This window comes from Euprymna scolopes, chromosome 7 (assembly GCF_053919585.1).
Source record: "Euprymna scolopes isolate OS-2025 chromosome 7, ASM5391958v1, whole genome shotgun sequence".
NCBI lineage: Eukaryota > Metazoa > Mollusca > Cephalopoda > Sepiida > Sepiolidae > Euprymna > Euprymna scolopes.
Genome location: NC_136488.1, coordinates 22,765,616 through 22,782,722, shown reverse-complemented (window position 1 = coordinate 22,782,722; position 17,107 = coordinate 22,765,616). Strand labels below are relative to the sequence as shown.

Here is a 17,107-nt window from a genome sequence, read left to right as displayed (position 1 = left end):
ATCGGGAAGTGATTTTTTATGAACACTAAAGCAAATACCTCTAATTCCTACACTCCTTGTTTCCCGCGATTTGTTGAAATTCGCTTCCAAAAGCAAGTAAGTTTCATAAGAAGAATAAAAGTATTTTCAAACTATGAAAATCGTTCCAAACTCCCAAAAGTAACACATCTATGTGAAAGTAATAAGTCAGCATAAACGTAGGAACTCCTATAAGACCTGGTCAACAAAATCAATTTTCTCCCAAATTCTAAAGCCAACCCCAGTCAGTACTGAAGGACTGAATAACATATGTTCCCTCCCGCCAACAATCATGAATTTGGGGCTCGAGGGAAGTAAGTCAAAAAGGATTCAATGGCTCACATACTAGCTTCCTTAATATTGTGCACACATTCCTATACATTAACGACAGTCAGGCTATTGTGGCAGAACTAACCTATGTTACCTACTAATAGATTATTCCAATCTCAATAAATACCGGAAGATTAAATCGTAAGGTGTTAGTCAATATCCGGTAGACTAACCTAGGTCATTCGCCAGCTACGAAGAACAACCCATCTATTGTATGCTTTGCAGTACATGTTATTATTTTATTTTGGTGTTCTGTTTTTCTTTTCAACCTTTAACAAAGTTATAATAGTGGTGACATCGGAATTATAACTCACAGAAGTCACTCGAATTTAAAATACCCCCCCCCACCCAGCATTAAAAAAAAACTCATGGTGGAACATTGAATTAAACCAAGAAAGTGTTCAGAAAATACTGATGAAAGGAGAAAAGTATTTTACCCATCATACAAAACTGGACACCTTACAAAATACATTGGAGCAATTATTAAAACTGCAACTTGAACAGCAACAATAATTTGAACACAAGAAGCACTCAGATGAAATACAATAACAGCACATTGAAGAACTGTTTATACAAAGCATAAAAAATAATATGTCCACTGATAATAATACCGCATTTTCACAAGACTCAGTATGGAATGCGATTGACAATTTCTACTATGGACCTGAAGAGGGTAAATCATTTGAAGCTTATTTTCGTTGGTATGAAGATTTTTTTAATATCAACTGCAAACAGTGGTCGAACGAGAAAAAGGTTCATTTACTATTATGGAAACCAGAGACAGTCGAGCATAACAAGTTCGCGGATTTTATTCTACCACATAAAACATCAGAATTATCTTTCGCTGAGATGGTGGAACTTCTTACAGAACTATTTAGCCTGAAAGTCTCTTTATTCCATAAACGTTGATCATGTCTGAATTTGCAGACAAATGACAAAGATGATTTTGCAATGTAAACAAACATTACGACGAATTCCAACTTGCAGACCTCAGTGCAGACAATTTTAAATGTTCACTTTTTGCACAAGGATTGACTTCTGGTTGAGATGTGGAAATTAGGAGGCGTGTCCTAATGAAATAAGAAAATGAACCAAACCTAACCCTACAAAAGTTAATGGAACACTGGCAAAAAATAGAAATTATTAAAAGAGATTCGATGGATATCGAGGCTAGAGTCGCATAGATAAAAAAAAGCAGAATGAAAAAAACACGTAAAATTTTTTTTTTAAAGTTAGAAAAAAAGGACACACATAGCTAAAAAAGAATTTGAAGAAAGAAAAATCCTGTCTCTGTGTAATCGATGTGGTGATTTGCATTGTGTTAAGAACTTTCCATATTTATCAAGAAAATGATTAATATGTAAAATAAAACTAGGACACAAAGGTACTCATTGCAGAAATAAAATTAAATACAAATTCCGAATGTGTTTGATGGAGACTGAAAATAACGAAGAAGGGTGGGAAAAATATGTGACCATAAAAAATCATGATAAAGAAATAAAAATGCAACTCACTTCGGGTTCAGACCTTTCGATAGTAAATTTAAATACGTGGAAGAAATTGAATAAACCCACAATGCTAAGAATACGCAAAACAGCAAAGGCCGTTAATGGTACACAAATTAACTTTGAAGGTGAATGTTTAGCAAACGTCACATTATTTGGAAAGACAAAAAATGAAAAGCTTATGCATTAAAGAATACCACTAACCTTCCTGAGTCGGACTGAATTCATGAATTTAAATTATGGAACCAGCCAAGTAATAATCTTTTCGAAATGAAAATAAAAAGTACAACAGACGTCTATGGCTTGAAAAATAAATTAAAAGGAAACTTTTCTTGTTCTAGGCCACGAAAGACAAACAGAAGGCACAAACTTATCGATACTGTTATAGCCTGAACAAAAGTAGCTTCCCCCTAACGAGAACAGTGCCTGATCACAAACCAAGAAACTAAAATCAGGCAGAGTACTATATCGCTAGTCCTAAAGTGATGACACCCTCACCAATCGACTCAGTCATAAATGTCTACGCAACTGCAGATGATTTTTCACTATATACGAAAACGTCAGCTACACTGTAACGGGTACCAATCATAACTCTATTTTTCCTAATACTGGAACATTATTTACTGAGAGTCAACGTCACTCAAATATAAAATGTGTAGCAAAATAATAGCACTCAAACTGTTTTTCCACAATATGGAAGAACTGCTGGACCGTTTTACGCTTCAAAATAGACAGATCATCAGGTTAACAATATTAATAAAAACCCCTGGGACAATATCGCCTCTTGTCTGATGGATTATTACAAACGGGGTCCTACGTGAGGTTTATTGACTTTTAATTACTTGTGGCAGAGTCTACCCATGCAAGTAATCAATTGTTTTATCAAATTCTTACGATTAATACATGAGAAAATGGAAATAAAACAATTTTCTTGCAGGTCAAAAGAAAGAAATTTCGGCCTAAACAATGAATCCCCAAGAAGTAGAGGCTATTGAAACCGTCTACAACACATTTGATATTGAGCTTGCCCAAATCACACCAGAACCACGAGGTTCAGGCAGGAAAAGGAAAATCACTGAGTCGTTCATGGTCATCCAAAGAGAAAAAAATACTCATACACTCTCCTGAGTTATCAGCTTGGGAGAGGAGGTGCTGTGGTGGAACTAACCTATGTTACCTACCAATAGACTATTCCAATCTCAATAAATATTGGAAGACTAAGCCGCAAGGTGTTAGTCGATATCTGATAGACACACCTAGGTTGTTCGTCAGCTATAACGAACAACCCACCTATTGTATGCTTTGCAATACATGTTGTTACTTTATTTTGGCTTTCTGCTTTTCTTTGCAACTCTTAACAGAGCTAAAACACAGGCAAACAGAAACGAACTGCTATTCACATCTATATACGCATAAACAAAAACAAGGTAAACCAATACACATACATAATGCCACACTGCCAAATACTCACATATGTATATTACTTACATAGGCATATAATTCACATGATGAAAATTTTGACTGTTGATTACTAACCCAGTTTTCTTCATTGAACACCTGTTTGTACAAATGAACATTTTCATGATTGAAAGTAACTTTTATATTATGTCTTGTATAAAAATGTTTGGTTATCAAATTTCGTTTTTCTTCATTGTTCATCTACGAAACTCTGTGTATGTTTTAGGTAGCACTTGCTACCTGGTGACCCTTCTATTATCTCATGTTTAGTTTCATTTTATGTGCATGCTTTATTTTCTTCCTTCACTAAAACCCAAGTAATGTACACAATTCATATTAAATGTGATTCTTAGCAACGTTCAAAGATGCTATCATTGTGAGAAAATAAATGGCCCTACCAAGTCCAGGTACAACGCCAGCAGAATACAGGATCGTAAACAAACAAGTTGGCAGGCATCATCGTACAAATGCAATGTAGTCCCAATTGGTTTTTAGTGTATTCCCCACCTCTCATCACTGTCATGATAATGACGACAAGAGATGGGCCGAAATGTTACTTTAAAAACTTAACTGAAAATCTTGTATTGCCATGCATCAAGATTTGGGCGGAAATCAGTATTGTACGTGGACAGTCATGCAGTCATGCACTAATTGCTTGTGCGTATTAATAAACGAAATTATGAACCTGGAAGTGTATGTTTTCTCCAATCAAATCACAATTCACTACTAAGCAATGGATTACATGCACATATAAGAGAAAATACATTTTTCATCACGTAATTGTTAATAAATGAAATGCCTTTTTTTTCAGATCATTAAAAAAGAATACAATCACAAATCGTGGATGAATATAATCGAAAACTCAAAAATAATAATTTTTTTTAACTTTACCACTTATGGAATACGCCCATCCAAAGTTGCATCTGCTCAGAAAAACGTTTGAATAAGTGAGATATAAAAATATTTAAAGAAAATCTCATCAAATATATCTCATAGGATTAGCAAATCTCTCGATGGAGGCAACCTTTCTAGGGCAGTTGCTCTTGACATATCTAAGGCCTTTGATAGGGTATGGCATAAAGGTTTACTTCATAAGATCTCTAGCTATGGTATAGCTGGAAATGTCTTCTCAATTATTAAATCATTTCTTTCTGATAGGTTCATAAGAGTAGTAGTTGAGGGGCAAAAATCAGAAGCCCACAGTATTAATGCCGGTGTCCCTCAGGGGTCCATCCTGGGCCCAACTCTTTTCCTGATCTACATTAATGATCTTCCAAATCACATCCTTACATCATTTGTAGACATTTATGCTGATGACACTACCATTTATGGTAGCACATCTAAGACAGTAGACGACCAAGTTCTCTCCAATTCTCTCTCCTCTGATCTTGAGCATGTAGTACAATGGGGGAAAGGAGTGGCTGGTTACTTTTAATGCATCTAAAACCAAGCTTCTCTCTTTACATCATCAACATTCTGATCCCCATCTGGCATCAATTGAAATGAATGGCTCTCGTCTTCAGGAGGCCTCAAGTTTTGACAAGCTTCTGGGCTTGACCATTACTCCTGATCTTAAATGGAACACGTACATCAAATCTGTTGCCAAGGCCGCTGGAAAAATGGTGGGATCTTTCTATCGATCCAGTAGATATCTCACTGCTGATGCAATTCTCTATTTATATAAGAGCCAGGTACGTCCAAGGATGGAATACTGTTGCCACATCTGGGCAGGAGCTGCTAGAAAGGACTTGTCCTGCCTTGATAGAGTTCAAAATAGACTTCGTAGCCTCGTAGGAGATGTCCTTTTCTCTTCCTTGCAACCTCTATCTCACAGAAGAGATGTTGCGAGTTTGTCTCTGATGTATCATTATTTTCATGGAAAGTGTTCGACTGAGCTTCAATCTATGGTCCCCCCTTGCAAAACTTTCACAAGAAACACTCGTCTAGCTGTAAACACTATCAATAATTCCCCCCACTCTTTATCTGTGCCTAAACCTAAACGTAGATTCCATGAACAAATCTTTTTTATTAGAACTGCACGCCTGTGGAATTGTCTTCCGTTTTCCTGCTTTCCGGCTGACTACAATATGGTTGTGTTCAAGTCTAAAGTAAATAAGTTCTTGATGAGCCGTTCCATATAAGTTATCAAATTTAACAAATTTTCATTACTAATGATTATTATATTGTTCAATTTCTACTGTACACTCTTTAACCCTTATCCTTGAGTGGCCTCTTGGCCTTGATAATGTGTTGATGCCTATGAAAAAAAAAAAAAAAGAAAAAGTCCAATGTGAACAAGTTCTAATTGAATCGTCCCCCTAAGTAATCCAAGTTACTAAATTCCCACTGTTTACTATGCTAAAATCACAATGACTAATGTATACCTATTAACCCTTATCCTTGAGTGGCCTCTGGGCCTTGATAAGTGGTGACACCCATGTAAAAAAAAAAAAAAAAAAAAAAAAAAATTGAATTTAGAGTTATATTAAGTAATACATTGTTAAAGGATCAATGTATGCGCTTTATGCATGTGTTTGGTAAAACCATGAACTTTTGGACATTAGTAATTATGGAATATGTACTCTTGGTAACAAGGTGAGTAATATGGACTGCTGCTGCTGCTGTTGTTGTTGTTGTTGTTATTGCTGTTGTTGTTGCTGTTGCTGCTGTTGCTGCTGTTGTTGTTGTTGTTGTTGTTGTTGTTGTTGTTCACCACTAAGAGTTCTCACACAGGTCATCATCAAAGATTTCTCTTTGAGAACAACTTGTGGTATTCTCTGGAGTCTGAGTCAGATTTCTGGTACTCTTCACCTCTTTCAGTAACCTTTGCAAATGAATTTGCGTTATCCTAACGGCAGTTTACCATTTATTTCTCGTTGGCAGCGACCATTGGTTTCACTTGAAAATGGGAGGCAATACACCTCCCCACGGTCCCAGTTCTTTTTGTACTTATCCAGTGGAGGTCCGGTTAGTGTTTTCCCTCCTCTGTCTTTCCATACTCCCCTTGACCCTTTGACTATTTGGTGCGGTGCTAGTCGAGCTGACACCATTTTTTTTGGGGGGGGGGGTTAGACAATCTACAATTTTTGTGTTCCAGCTATTTTTGTTGCGTCTTTTTGTTTCACTTCTGTTGCAATTTCTACATGCCCGGTTAGTATTTGTCACTCATTTGGACTTGTTTCTGCACTCGAGGATTTCTTTTAAGATTTTAGTTGTTTTCAGCAATACTATTCGTTTCATTATTTATTTATTTATTTTCATAAACTCTACAATGTAGAGTGCCACTAAAAGTGAACTATAGAAAGAAAAAAAAAATATTAAAATTAAAAACTATATATTACACCCGTCATGTGACGGGTATTATTCTTGTTATATATATGAGAAGATGGTGTCTACGTTTGGTGAATCAGATGAACGGACGACTCGAAGTCTGCAAGAAACAGTGTCTGATAAAAAGTTACATTATCTTTAATTATTTTGTGCATAAAATAATAAGTAAAATGTTGTTGTTTCATTGTTTTGAATTTGCTTTCAGTATTGTAAAAAATATATTGATTTATGAAATATTTATTGATTTCTTTTTTTTTTTTTTAGAAAAATAGAATAATTTTTTATCTAACACCGTTTGCTATTGACTTCGAGTCACCCGTTCTTCTGATTCAGCCTAAGATGAAATTTGTTAAAACTTGTAGTGCTTAATTAATAATCATAAAAACGAAATACAGCAGTTTGATACCACATTGTATAGTTAAGTTCATAATTATCCTACATTTAACTGAATTAGAAAAAAAACAAAAACAAAATAAATGCACTCACTTTTTTATAGCGTAGGTTCAATAGAAAATACTGAAACAAATAAATTACTTACAATTTGTGAGATTAACGTCAAGAAGGTTTGAGGGAATCTATTCATAAACTGTTTTCGTCTGAAAAAGAAAAATGAATTAAAATGGATTACATACTTATATCAAGTTGGTGCAAAAATAGTCGTTTTTATAAAAATAGTTCAACGTCAAAAAACAACATTATTTTTACACCAACCTAATATTTTTTATGAACTGCGAAAAAGATCTGAAACTTTTGGAAATTGATCTCAACGAAATGTTGATCTCTATTCGCCTGGCTTGGGAGCAAATTGTGCAATAAGGTATTCCTTTGTTCGATGATGACTAGTTACGTTTAATGCTTCCCAAACTAAACTTTTATCCTTTCTACACATGCACTCTGATCCCAATTTGGCCCCAATTAAAATGAACGGCTCTCGTCTTGATGACAGATTTCTGGGACTGGCTTTCACTCCTGACCCGAAATGGGAGACCTACATCAGATCTGTTCCCAAAGCCACTATAAAAACGGTTGAATCATTCTACTGTTCCAGAAAGTATCTAACTCCCAATACAATTCTCTATGTATATGAGCCAAATATGTCCTAAGATGTAGTACTGTTACCACATCTCGTACATCAGTGAAGGAGCTACTCAGAGCACTCTCTCCTGCCTTGACAATGTACAAAATCGTCTTTGAAATCTAGTGAGTGAGAGCTATTTCTCCTCTCTACTTCCTTTTTCTCACAGAAGAGACGTTGTGAATCTGTCTGTTGTTATTTTCATGGCACTTGTTTGACTGAGCTTCAATCTATGATCCACCCCTGCAAAACATTCACAACAAATACTCGACTAGCTACGACAACTGTCAATTATTTCCCTGCTAATATAAAAAAATAAAAAAAAAACATATACTGGCCAAATAGACAAAGAGAAAGTGGCAAAGAAGAAAGACCCAAATCCAAGAAAAATCATAAAAGAAACTTCCTATATCACAAAGATCAATTTAGTTCCTCCGAACAGCATCAATATTTTGTTTTGCTCCTAATGTAACTATCGCGAGACGTCACATCCCTATTTTGTTACCTAGCATCTTCTCTCTTCTTCTGATGAGAAGTATTAGGCTTCGAAATACCATGGTATAAAGAGTCCCCACTTTCCCTACACCTCTAATTGATATATGCCCTTATTGAATAAATGAATAAATCTCTATATATATAGTATATAGTTTTAAATCGTCATTTTCTTTCTTTATTGATTTCTATATAAGCTGCAAATCAATTTGTTGAGCTTTTCATTATCCTGATGTTTTCTTTCAAAGAATTGATCTTATTCTCTTCCTTTAACTCCTATATATATAGTCTTTGAAGTTTTTAACCTATAAAACTATACAAAAAAAAAAAATTTTTTATCATTCGTTAGAAAACCATCTAGTCAGTAAGTCATTTAATCACCTGCAATCACTGCATCAGCTCGCTCTCGAATTTACTATAATACCAATAATTTATTTTTCAAGGGATCATCAGTTGTTTACCATGAAACACTGTTTCGGGGATTTAAAAACAAAACAGTATATTACATCATGGCTCCCCAGCAGTGTTGATCAAACACCACCACATATATACATACTTATTGGCTCTCGATTTAAACAACTCTTGGGAAAAATGAACAAGATTTTCACTGACAAATTTGCATTCATCTCGAGATTTGTTGAGATGTAACTAATAATAATTATTGTGTTTCCATCAATGGACTATGTCGTTTTCTGTGTAGCTTTTCAAAAGTTGTGTCTAGGATTTACCGTAAACAATCACTCTATCTGTGTCTAAATCTAAACACAAATTCCATGAACAGAGTTTCTTTCCTAGAACTACCCGCTGTGAAACTCTATTCTGCTGGTCTGCTCTCCAGCTGACTACAATATGGTCATCTTCAAGTCCAATGTAAACAATTTCTTCTTATCCCCCCCCCAAATAATCCATTTTTATCCCCTTTCCAACACTAACTATTAATATGCTGTTATCCCGTTGACCACCATACACTCATTAACCCTTGTGACCTTCAGGCCTTAATAAATGGCGACTTCCAAGTAAAAAAATAGACAAACAAACAAAAAAAACAAGGAATGTTATACAAATATGAATTGGACGAAATACAAATAAATAGCACTTAGCAGTGTCTATTTCTATGCGTTTAAATATATTTATGAATTTCAATATAAATTTCAAACAAAATAAATGTCTGTTTATTTTGTTGTTTTGGCTTCAAACGTATATAATACGTATTTTATTTTATTCAAACTCAACCAGCGCTTCTAAGGAACAAAAATTTTAACGGTTATAAGTAGTTTTAAGAAGAAAATACGCCATAATCCAAGAAAAATCATAAAAGAAATTTCCTATATCACAAAGATCAATTTAGTTCCTCCGAACAGCATCAATATTTTGTTTTGCTCCTAATGTAACTATCGCTATTTTTTTTTTCTTTTTCGCGTGAAAAAAAAAGAAGACATTCTTTTCACATTACAAACATTTTAATTGTATTTTGAAATAAAAACGAAAAGAACGCTAATATACATGTAAATGAATGTGGCTTGCTCCTTTGTTATATTTTTCATGTATATATCTATGATATAAAGCTGAACGTCTGTGTGTGTGCTGGTCACGAATAGGCTCCTATATTGTTGTGCTTGACTATTATAGAAAACTGATCGCATATAATGATAGAAGATGTATTGAGACACAGGAATGGGTATGTTTGATCTGGCATAATGATGATTCATTAAAATTGTGGGGTCTGTGTACGCGCCTGGTCCACAAAGTATGGAAATAAAAAATTTAAAAAGAAAAAAAAACGTTTACAAGTGTTTTTGATATAGATGTACATGATAATATTTTGATAAGTATGTTTTAACTTAAATAGGGATGGTATAATAAAATTGTGGGGTCTGCGTTCGCGCCTGGCCTCCAAAGAATGGATATATATATGTATATATATATATATATATATATATATATATATATATATATATATATCTATACATACATATATATACATATATATATATATATATATATATATATATATATATATATATATATATACATATATATATATGCATATATATATATGTATATATATACATATATATATATATATATATATATATATACATACATACATAAATACTGTAAATTTCTATATACATGAATACTGTACATTTGTGTATATATATATATATATATATATATATATATATATATATATATATATATATATATATGAATACTGTACATTTGTATAAACATGAATACTGCACATTTGTATGTACATAAATACTGCACATTTGTATGTACATAAATACTGCACATTTGTATATGCATAAATACTGTACATTTGTACATGCATGAATACTGCACATTTGTATATACATGAATGTTGTACATTTGTATATACATGAATGTTGTACATTTGTATATACATGAATACTGTACATTTGTGTATACACATAAATACTGTACATTTGTATATATAAATACTTTACATTTGTACATACATAAATATTGTACATACTATACATTTATATATATATATATATATATATATATATATATATATATATATATATATATATATGAATGCTGTACATTTGTATATACATAAATACTGTACATTTGTATATACATGAATACTGTACATTTGTGTCTATACATAAATACTATACACTTGTGTATGTACATAAATACTGTACATTTGTATATACATGAATATTGTATATTTTTATATACATGAATACTATAAATTGTTATATGCATGAATACTGTACATTTGTATATCCATGAATACTGTACATTTGTATAGATATGAATATTGTATATTAGTATATACATGAATACTGTACATTTGTATATACATAAATACTGTACATTTGTATATATATGAATGCTGTACATTAGTATATACATGAATACTGTACACTTATATATATATATAAACACTGTACATTTGTATATTTATATATATATATATGTGTGTGTGTGTGTGTGTGTGTGTGTATGTGTGTGTGTGTGTGTGTATGTGTGTGTATGTGTATGTGTGTGTGTGAATACTGTACTTTAACAATGAAAGATGAGGGAAAAGAAACGTTTCTTTCATGAGGAAATAAAGAAAATGTTTCTTTTCCTTAATGTTTCATTGTTAAAGTGCTTTCTATTTAATAAGTCTGAAGAAAGGCTGTTCTTGTGAAAATTTTCAAACAACATATTGTTTGAATTTTTCAAAATGGTCTTGAAACAATTGTAACTAACAATGACATACACTATTTGTTGCTATCAATTCATTTCTTGAAGTCTTGGTTTTTGATAAAACAGTATATGATTGCTCAATTAAGAAATATGATAATTTTGTAGCTTACTTTTTAAGTGATCTCTCCTTTTTGGCTTAAATTTATTGGTATATAAACAATTACTGAATAATGTTTACCCAGTATAATTCGGAATACTACAAAATTGTACATCTATAATATCAAGGTGAATGTCCGTGTGTGTGTGTGTCTAGTCACGAATAGGCTCCTATATGGTTGACTATTTTTAAAAACTGATTACATATAATGATAGAAGATGTATTGAGACACAGGAATGGGTATGTTTGATCTGGCAGAACGGTGGTTCATTAAAATCGTGTGGTCTGCGTTTGCACCTGGTCCACAAAGTATGGAAATAAAAAATTTAAAAAAACGTTTACAAGTGTTTTTGATATAGATATATGTAAGAATACTTTGATAAGTATGTTTTAACTTAAATAGGGATGGTATAATAAAATTGTGGCGTCTGCGTTCGCGCCTGGCCTCCATAGAATGGAAATAGGCACAAACTTTAATAAAGACTTTTCATATCTATCTGCATAAGTATACTTTGATAATTATGTTTCAGTTTGAAGAAATATGGTATAATAAAATTATGGGGTGTTCGTTCGCGCCTGACCTCCATAGAATGGAAATATGTCACAAAGTTTAACAAGGTTTTTTAATATAGATCCGCAGAATATTGTGATAAGTGTTTCAGTGTGAACAGGTATAGTATAATAAATTATGGGGTTTATCTATTTTATTTTTACTTTCATCATATTTTGCTTTGGTTTTGATACCCCCAAATTCGAAGCTATCTCTTTACAACCCTTCCTTTTCATAACCTATCATACTTTAATAAATCAGAGTCCATTTTCTGTAGGCTGCTTTTGAACCCAGTCAACGACGGGTACTTTTGCTAGTATATATATATATATATATATATATATATATATATATATATATATATATATATATATATATATATATATATGAATACTGCACATTTATACAGGTTGACCCCCCCAAAAACGGGCCCAACTCTAATTAGGCCCCGTTTCTTAGTGTTTTGTTCGAATGAAATGAAACTTTGGTCATAACTAGTTTATTATATTCAAAACATCACATCAAAACACTAGGGCCTTTGGCCTTTTTTCTCCGTTCTACGGCGTATGTTCTAGATGACCTCCGTTTAGCTTTTTTTGGGGTGGGGGTCACCCTGTATATATACATATATATAAATACTGTGCATATATATATATATATATATATATATGTATATATATATATATATATATATATATATATATATATATATATATAAATACTGTACATATGAATACTGTGCATTTATATATATATATATATATATATATATATGAATACTGTGCATATATATATATATATATATATATATATATATATATATATATATATATGAATACTGTGCATTTATATATATATATATATATATATATATATATATATATATATATATGAATACTGTGCATGTATATATATATATATACTAACATGGGTGCCCGGCGTTGCCCGGGTGTTTGGAGTTGTGTGTTGAGCAAAAAAAAAAAGTGATAGTAGGAAGGCAGGCTCGAGCCCGTACTGCAAAGGAGGAAAAGAACGGGGAAAAAACGTGACGTCTTTGCTGTTTCGACTACCACCAAACCGGAAGTGGCGTAAGTTAAAATTAAGGCTAGACAATCGAAAACGGATTACAACGATTTTCCCAAATCTCAGTACCCTGTATATCAAATTTTAAGTTTGTAGACTAAAAATTGACAGAGTTATTGCGTAGGGAAATGTACACAGTCAGACACACAGACACGTTCACTTTTATAGATATACTAGCATTTCAGCCCGGCGCTGCCCGGGTGTTTGGAGTTGTATACTGAACAAAAAAAAAACGGTAATTTTTTTTACTTCGACCCCTATTATGACCCCTTAACATTTATTGTTTTGGGCTCAAATCAAATTATTAAATTAGATCCATGTCCAAGAAACCTATATCTAAAATTTCACGTGTTTAGACCCAAAATTGTCGGAGCAGTTTGGTAGAGTTCTCAAAGGTCAAATCGTTGAACTTTGACCCCTTAATCACCAAATTTCTGGCCGAAAACCGATCACATCGATTTTCCCAAATCTCAGTACCCTGTATATCAAATTTCGAGTCTGTAGACTAAAAATTGACAGAGTTATTGCGTAGGGAAATGTACACAGACACACAGACACGTTCACTTTTATAGATAGATAGAGAGAGAGAGAGAGAGAGAGAGAGATATAGATAGATAGATTAAACAAAAATATATACGTACACATAAATATATATGGAAACAATTTTGTGTTTCCTGTAAACATTTTACGCAAATATTATGCAAGGATAAATCATGTAGAATATCTGCAAGAATATAATTACACGTAATAGTTAACTAAAGATGATCATCCCATAAGAAAACCAAAAAAACTAATAGGGAATTAATTAAAATGAATGTTTAAAAGAATATACAAATTAGCTAGATCATTTGCTAGTGAATGCAATTCCTGAAGCCATATATAAGAAAATTGTATTTTCTTTTTAAATAAATAGAAAAGAGGGTTTTTAATATGAATATCAATACACAGAAAAGAAAAACGAATTTATAGGAGTATAGAAGATAGATAGATATATAGATGAATACTGTACATATATATATATATATATATATATATATATATATATATATACATATATATATATATATACAAATGTACAGTATTCATCTATATATCTATCTATCTATCTTATAAAGCCCCCCTCTTTGAGTTGAGCACTATCGTAAATAATCTCACTCGCTACTTAATTTGGCTGAAAAAATGCGAAGCTCGCGGTTTGTTTACAAACAAACGTTTGAGCACTTTACAAATGGCGGACGGATGTTTATTTAAATAGACATTCGGACAGATTAGTTGCGGGCACCGCTTCCATAGTCAGGGGGTAGAACTGCCGACTGTCATCACGACGGTTCTAGGTTCGATCTTCGGCTTGGGATAGGTGTTAATCTAGCGCCACTGATGAGTTGTGATACAACGAAACAGGACTGTATGTCGATGACTAAAATATATTTTATATATATATATATATATATATATATATATATATATATATATATATATATATATATATATATATATGAATACTGGTGACAGTGTCGATAGGAGAGAAGTGGACTTTTGTATCGCGCGCGAGTACAAATCTGGCAGGCATTGAATTACAGTGCAGAATACATGTGTTTATATCTCTAGAAGCACTTGTGTACGCAAAATTTGAATGAAATTTTCCTAATCGGGATAGACAAAACCTCTAAAACTGGTCATTGTAACGAAAAATATGGAGGTAGACGTAATGTAAAAATTTATCCTCCTCCCACACAAAAAATGTTAACATGTGCGCGTGTAAAGAAATGTAACCGTCAACCTTACTACAAAATGGCAAAATCAAAAAACAAAAATAAGCAAAGTTGAACTCGTTTTGGTTGATTGTGCATCTTTGCCACCTCGCTATTTTTAAATTTTAATCAGGTTAAATTCAAGCCTCACGATCTTTTTTGTGATTAAATTGTTAGGTGGAAGCACAGAATAGTTACCAAACATCCTCCCCTCTCTATGTTAAAAGGTCTTTCAAAATAATAACGTTATTATTTCAGTACGGTGTCAAAAGAGCACAAGTACCCATATTTATTTTTCATGGCAAGTTTTTATTTGAGGGGTGGGGTCGATATTGCCGTGTCGGTAGTTTGAACATGTTCATCAAACCTGAACATCGAATTGGAAACTCAAAAACCAAATTAAACGAACTTTATTTTTATTATAACCAAAAAGATGTAGTTCTCCTGTTATTTTTTTTATTCTTTCTTTATTTATTTATTTTTTACATAGGAGTCACCACTTAACAAGGGCCCAGAGGCCACTCGAGGATAAGGGTTAAAGAGTATACAGTATCAGAATCATAATAATCGTCAGTAGTGGAGATTCTGTAAATTTTTTAACTGAATGGAACAGCTCATCAAGAACTTGTTTACATTGGACTTGAAGACGGCCATATTGTAGTCAGCCAGAAAGCAGGTAAACGGAAGACAGTTTCACAAGTGTGCAGTTCTAAGAAAGAAACTCTGTTCATGGAATCTACATGTAGGTTTGGACACAGATAAAGAGTAGGGGAATTTATTAAGTGTTTTCAGCTAGACGAGTGGTTTGGCGAGTGGGGACCATAGATTGAAGCTCAGACAAGCACTTGCCATGAAAATAACGATAAAACAGAGTCAGGCTCGCAATGTCTCTTCTGTGAGATAGAGGTTGCAGGGAAGAGAAAAGGGCATGCCTTACTAGGCAACAAAGTCTATTTTGAACTCTATCAAGGACCAGTAAGGTTTTCCTAGAAGCTCCTGTCCAGATGTGGCAACAGTACTCCATTCCTGAACGTACCTGGCTCTTATATTAGGTAGAGAATTGCATCAGCAGTGAGATATCTACTGGATCGATAGCAGGATCCTATCGTTTTTCCAGTGATATTGGCAACGGATTTAATGTATGTGTTCCATTTCAGATCGGGAGTAAAGGTCAAGCCCAGAAGCTTGACAAAACATGAAGCCTCCCCAAGACGAGAGCCATTCATTTCAATTGATGCCAGATGGGGATCAGAGCGTTGATGATGTAAAGATAGAAGCTTGATTTTAGATGCATTAAAAGTAACCAACCACCACTTTCCCCATTGTACCATGTGCTAAAGATCAGAGGAGAGAGAATCAAAGAGAACTTGATCGTTTACAGTCTTTGATGTGCTACCATAGATGGTAGCATCATCAGCATAAATGTCTACGAATGATGTAAGGATGTGATTTGGGAGATCATTAATGTAAATCAGGAAAAGAGTTGGGCCCAGGATGGACCCCTGAGAGACTCCAGAATTAATACTGAGAGCTTCTGATTTCTGTCCATTAATCACTAATTTTATGAATGTATCAGAGAGAAATGATTTAATAATTGAGAAGACATTTCCAGCTATACCATAGCTGAAGATCTTGTTAAGTAGACATTTATGCCATACTGTATAAAAGACCTTTGATATGTCAAGAGCAATTGCCCTAGAAAGGAAAGGAAGCCTCTGTCGAGAGATTTACTAATCCTATGAGATATAAGTGTAAGCACATCTGCTGTAGATCTAGCAGAAGGGAAACTATATTGCATGTCACTAAGAAGGTTATTTTTGCTGAGATGGTTGACTACTTCTCTATTTAGCACAGATTCCAGCAACTTACTCATGATGCACAGGAAACTTATTGGCCTGTACTGAGAGGGAGATGAACGATCACCTAAATTCTTTATTTTAGTAAGAACGAATTACTAATGCGTTATCTTTCTTACGAAAGTGAAATAAAATTATTAATTCTTTATTTTTTTTTTCATACGTACTTGAATAAAATTCACTGAAAATGTAAGAAATAAATAACAGGACGCTATTGGTCCAATAACATGACAAATAATTATGTGATCTTGGCCTGAAGGCTAATGAATGAAAAGCTCCCAAAACTTTCAATCTTTTAATTAAATGAGAATTTGCTAATAATTTTAAAGCT

The 17,107-nt window shown here is 33.1% G+C and overlaps 1 protein-coding gene across 1 annotated transcript in view; it reads right to left on the bottom strand.

The window, feature by feature from the left end:
* LOC145279635 (uncharacterized) overlaps window positions 1–17,107 on the bottom strand; it is a 396,470-nt gene that overhangs the window by 345,913 nt on the left and 33,450 nt on the right. The window contains exon 2 of the mRNA XM_080130859.1: window positions 7,180–7,237. The gene's annotated coding sequence lies outside the window, so the exon portion shown is untranslated. The remainder of the gene's footprint in view (window positions 1–7,179; window positions 7,238–17,107) is intronic.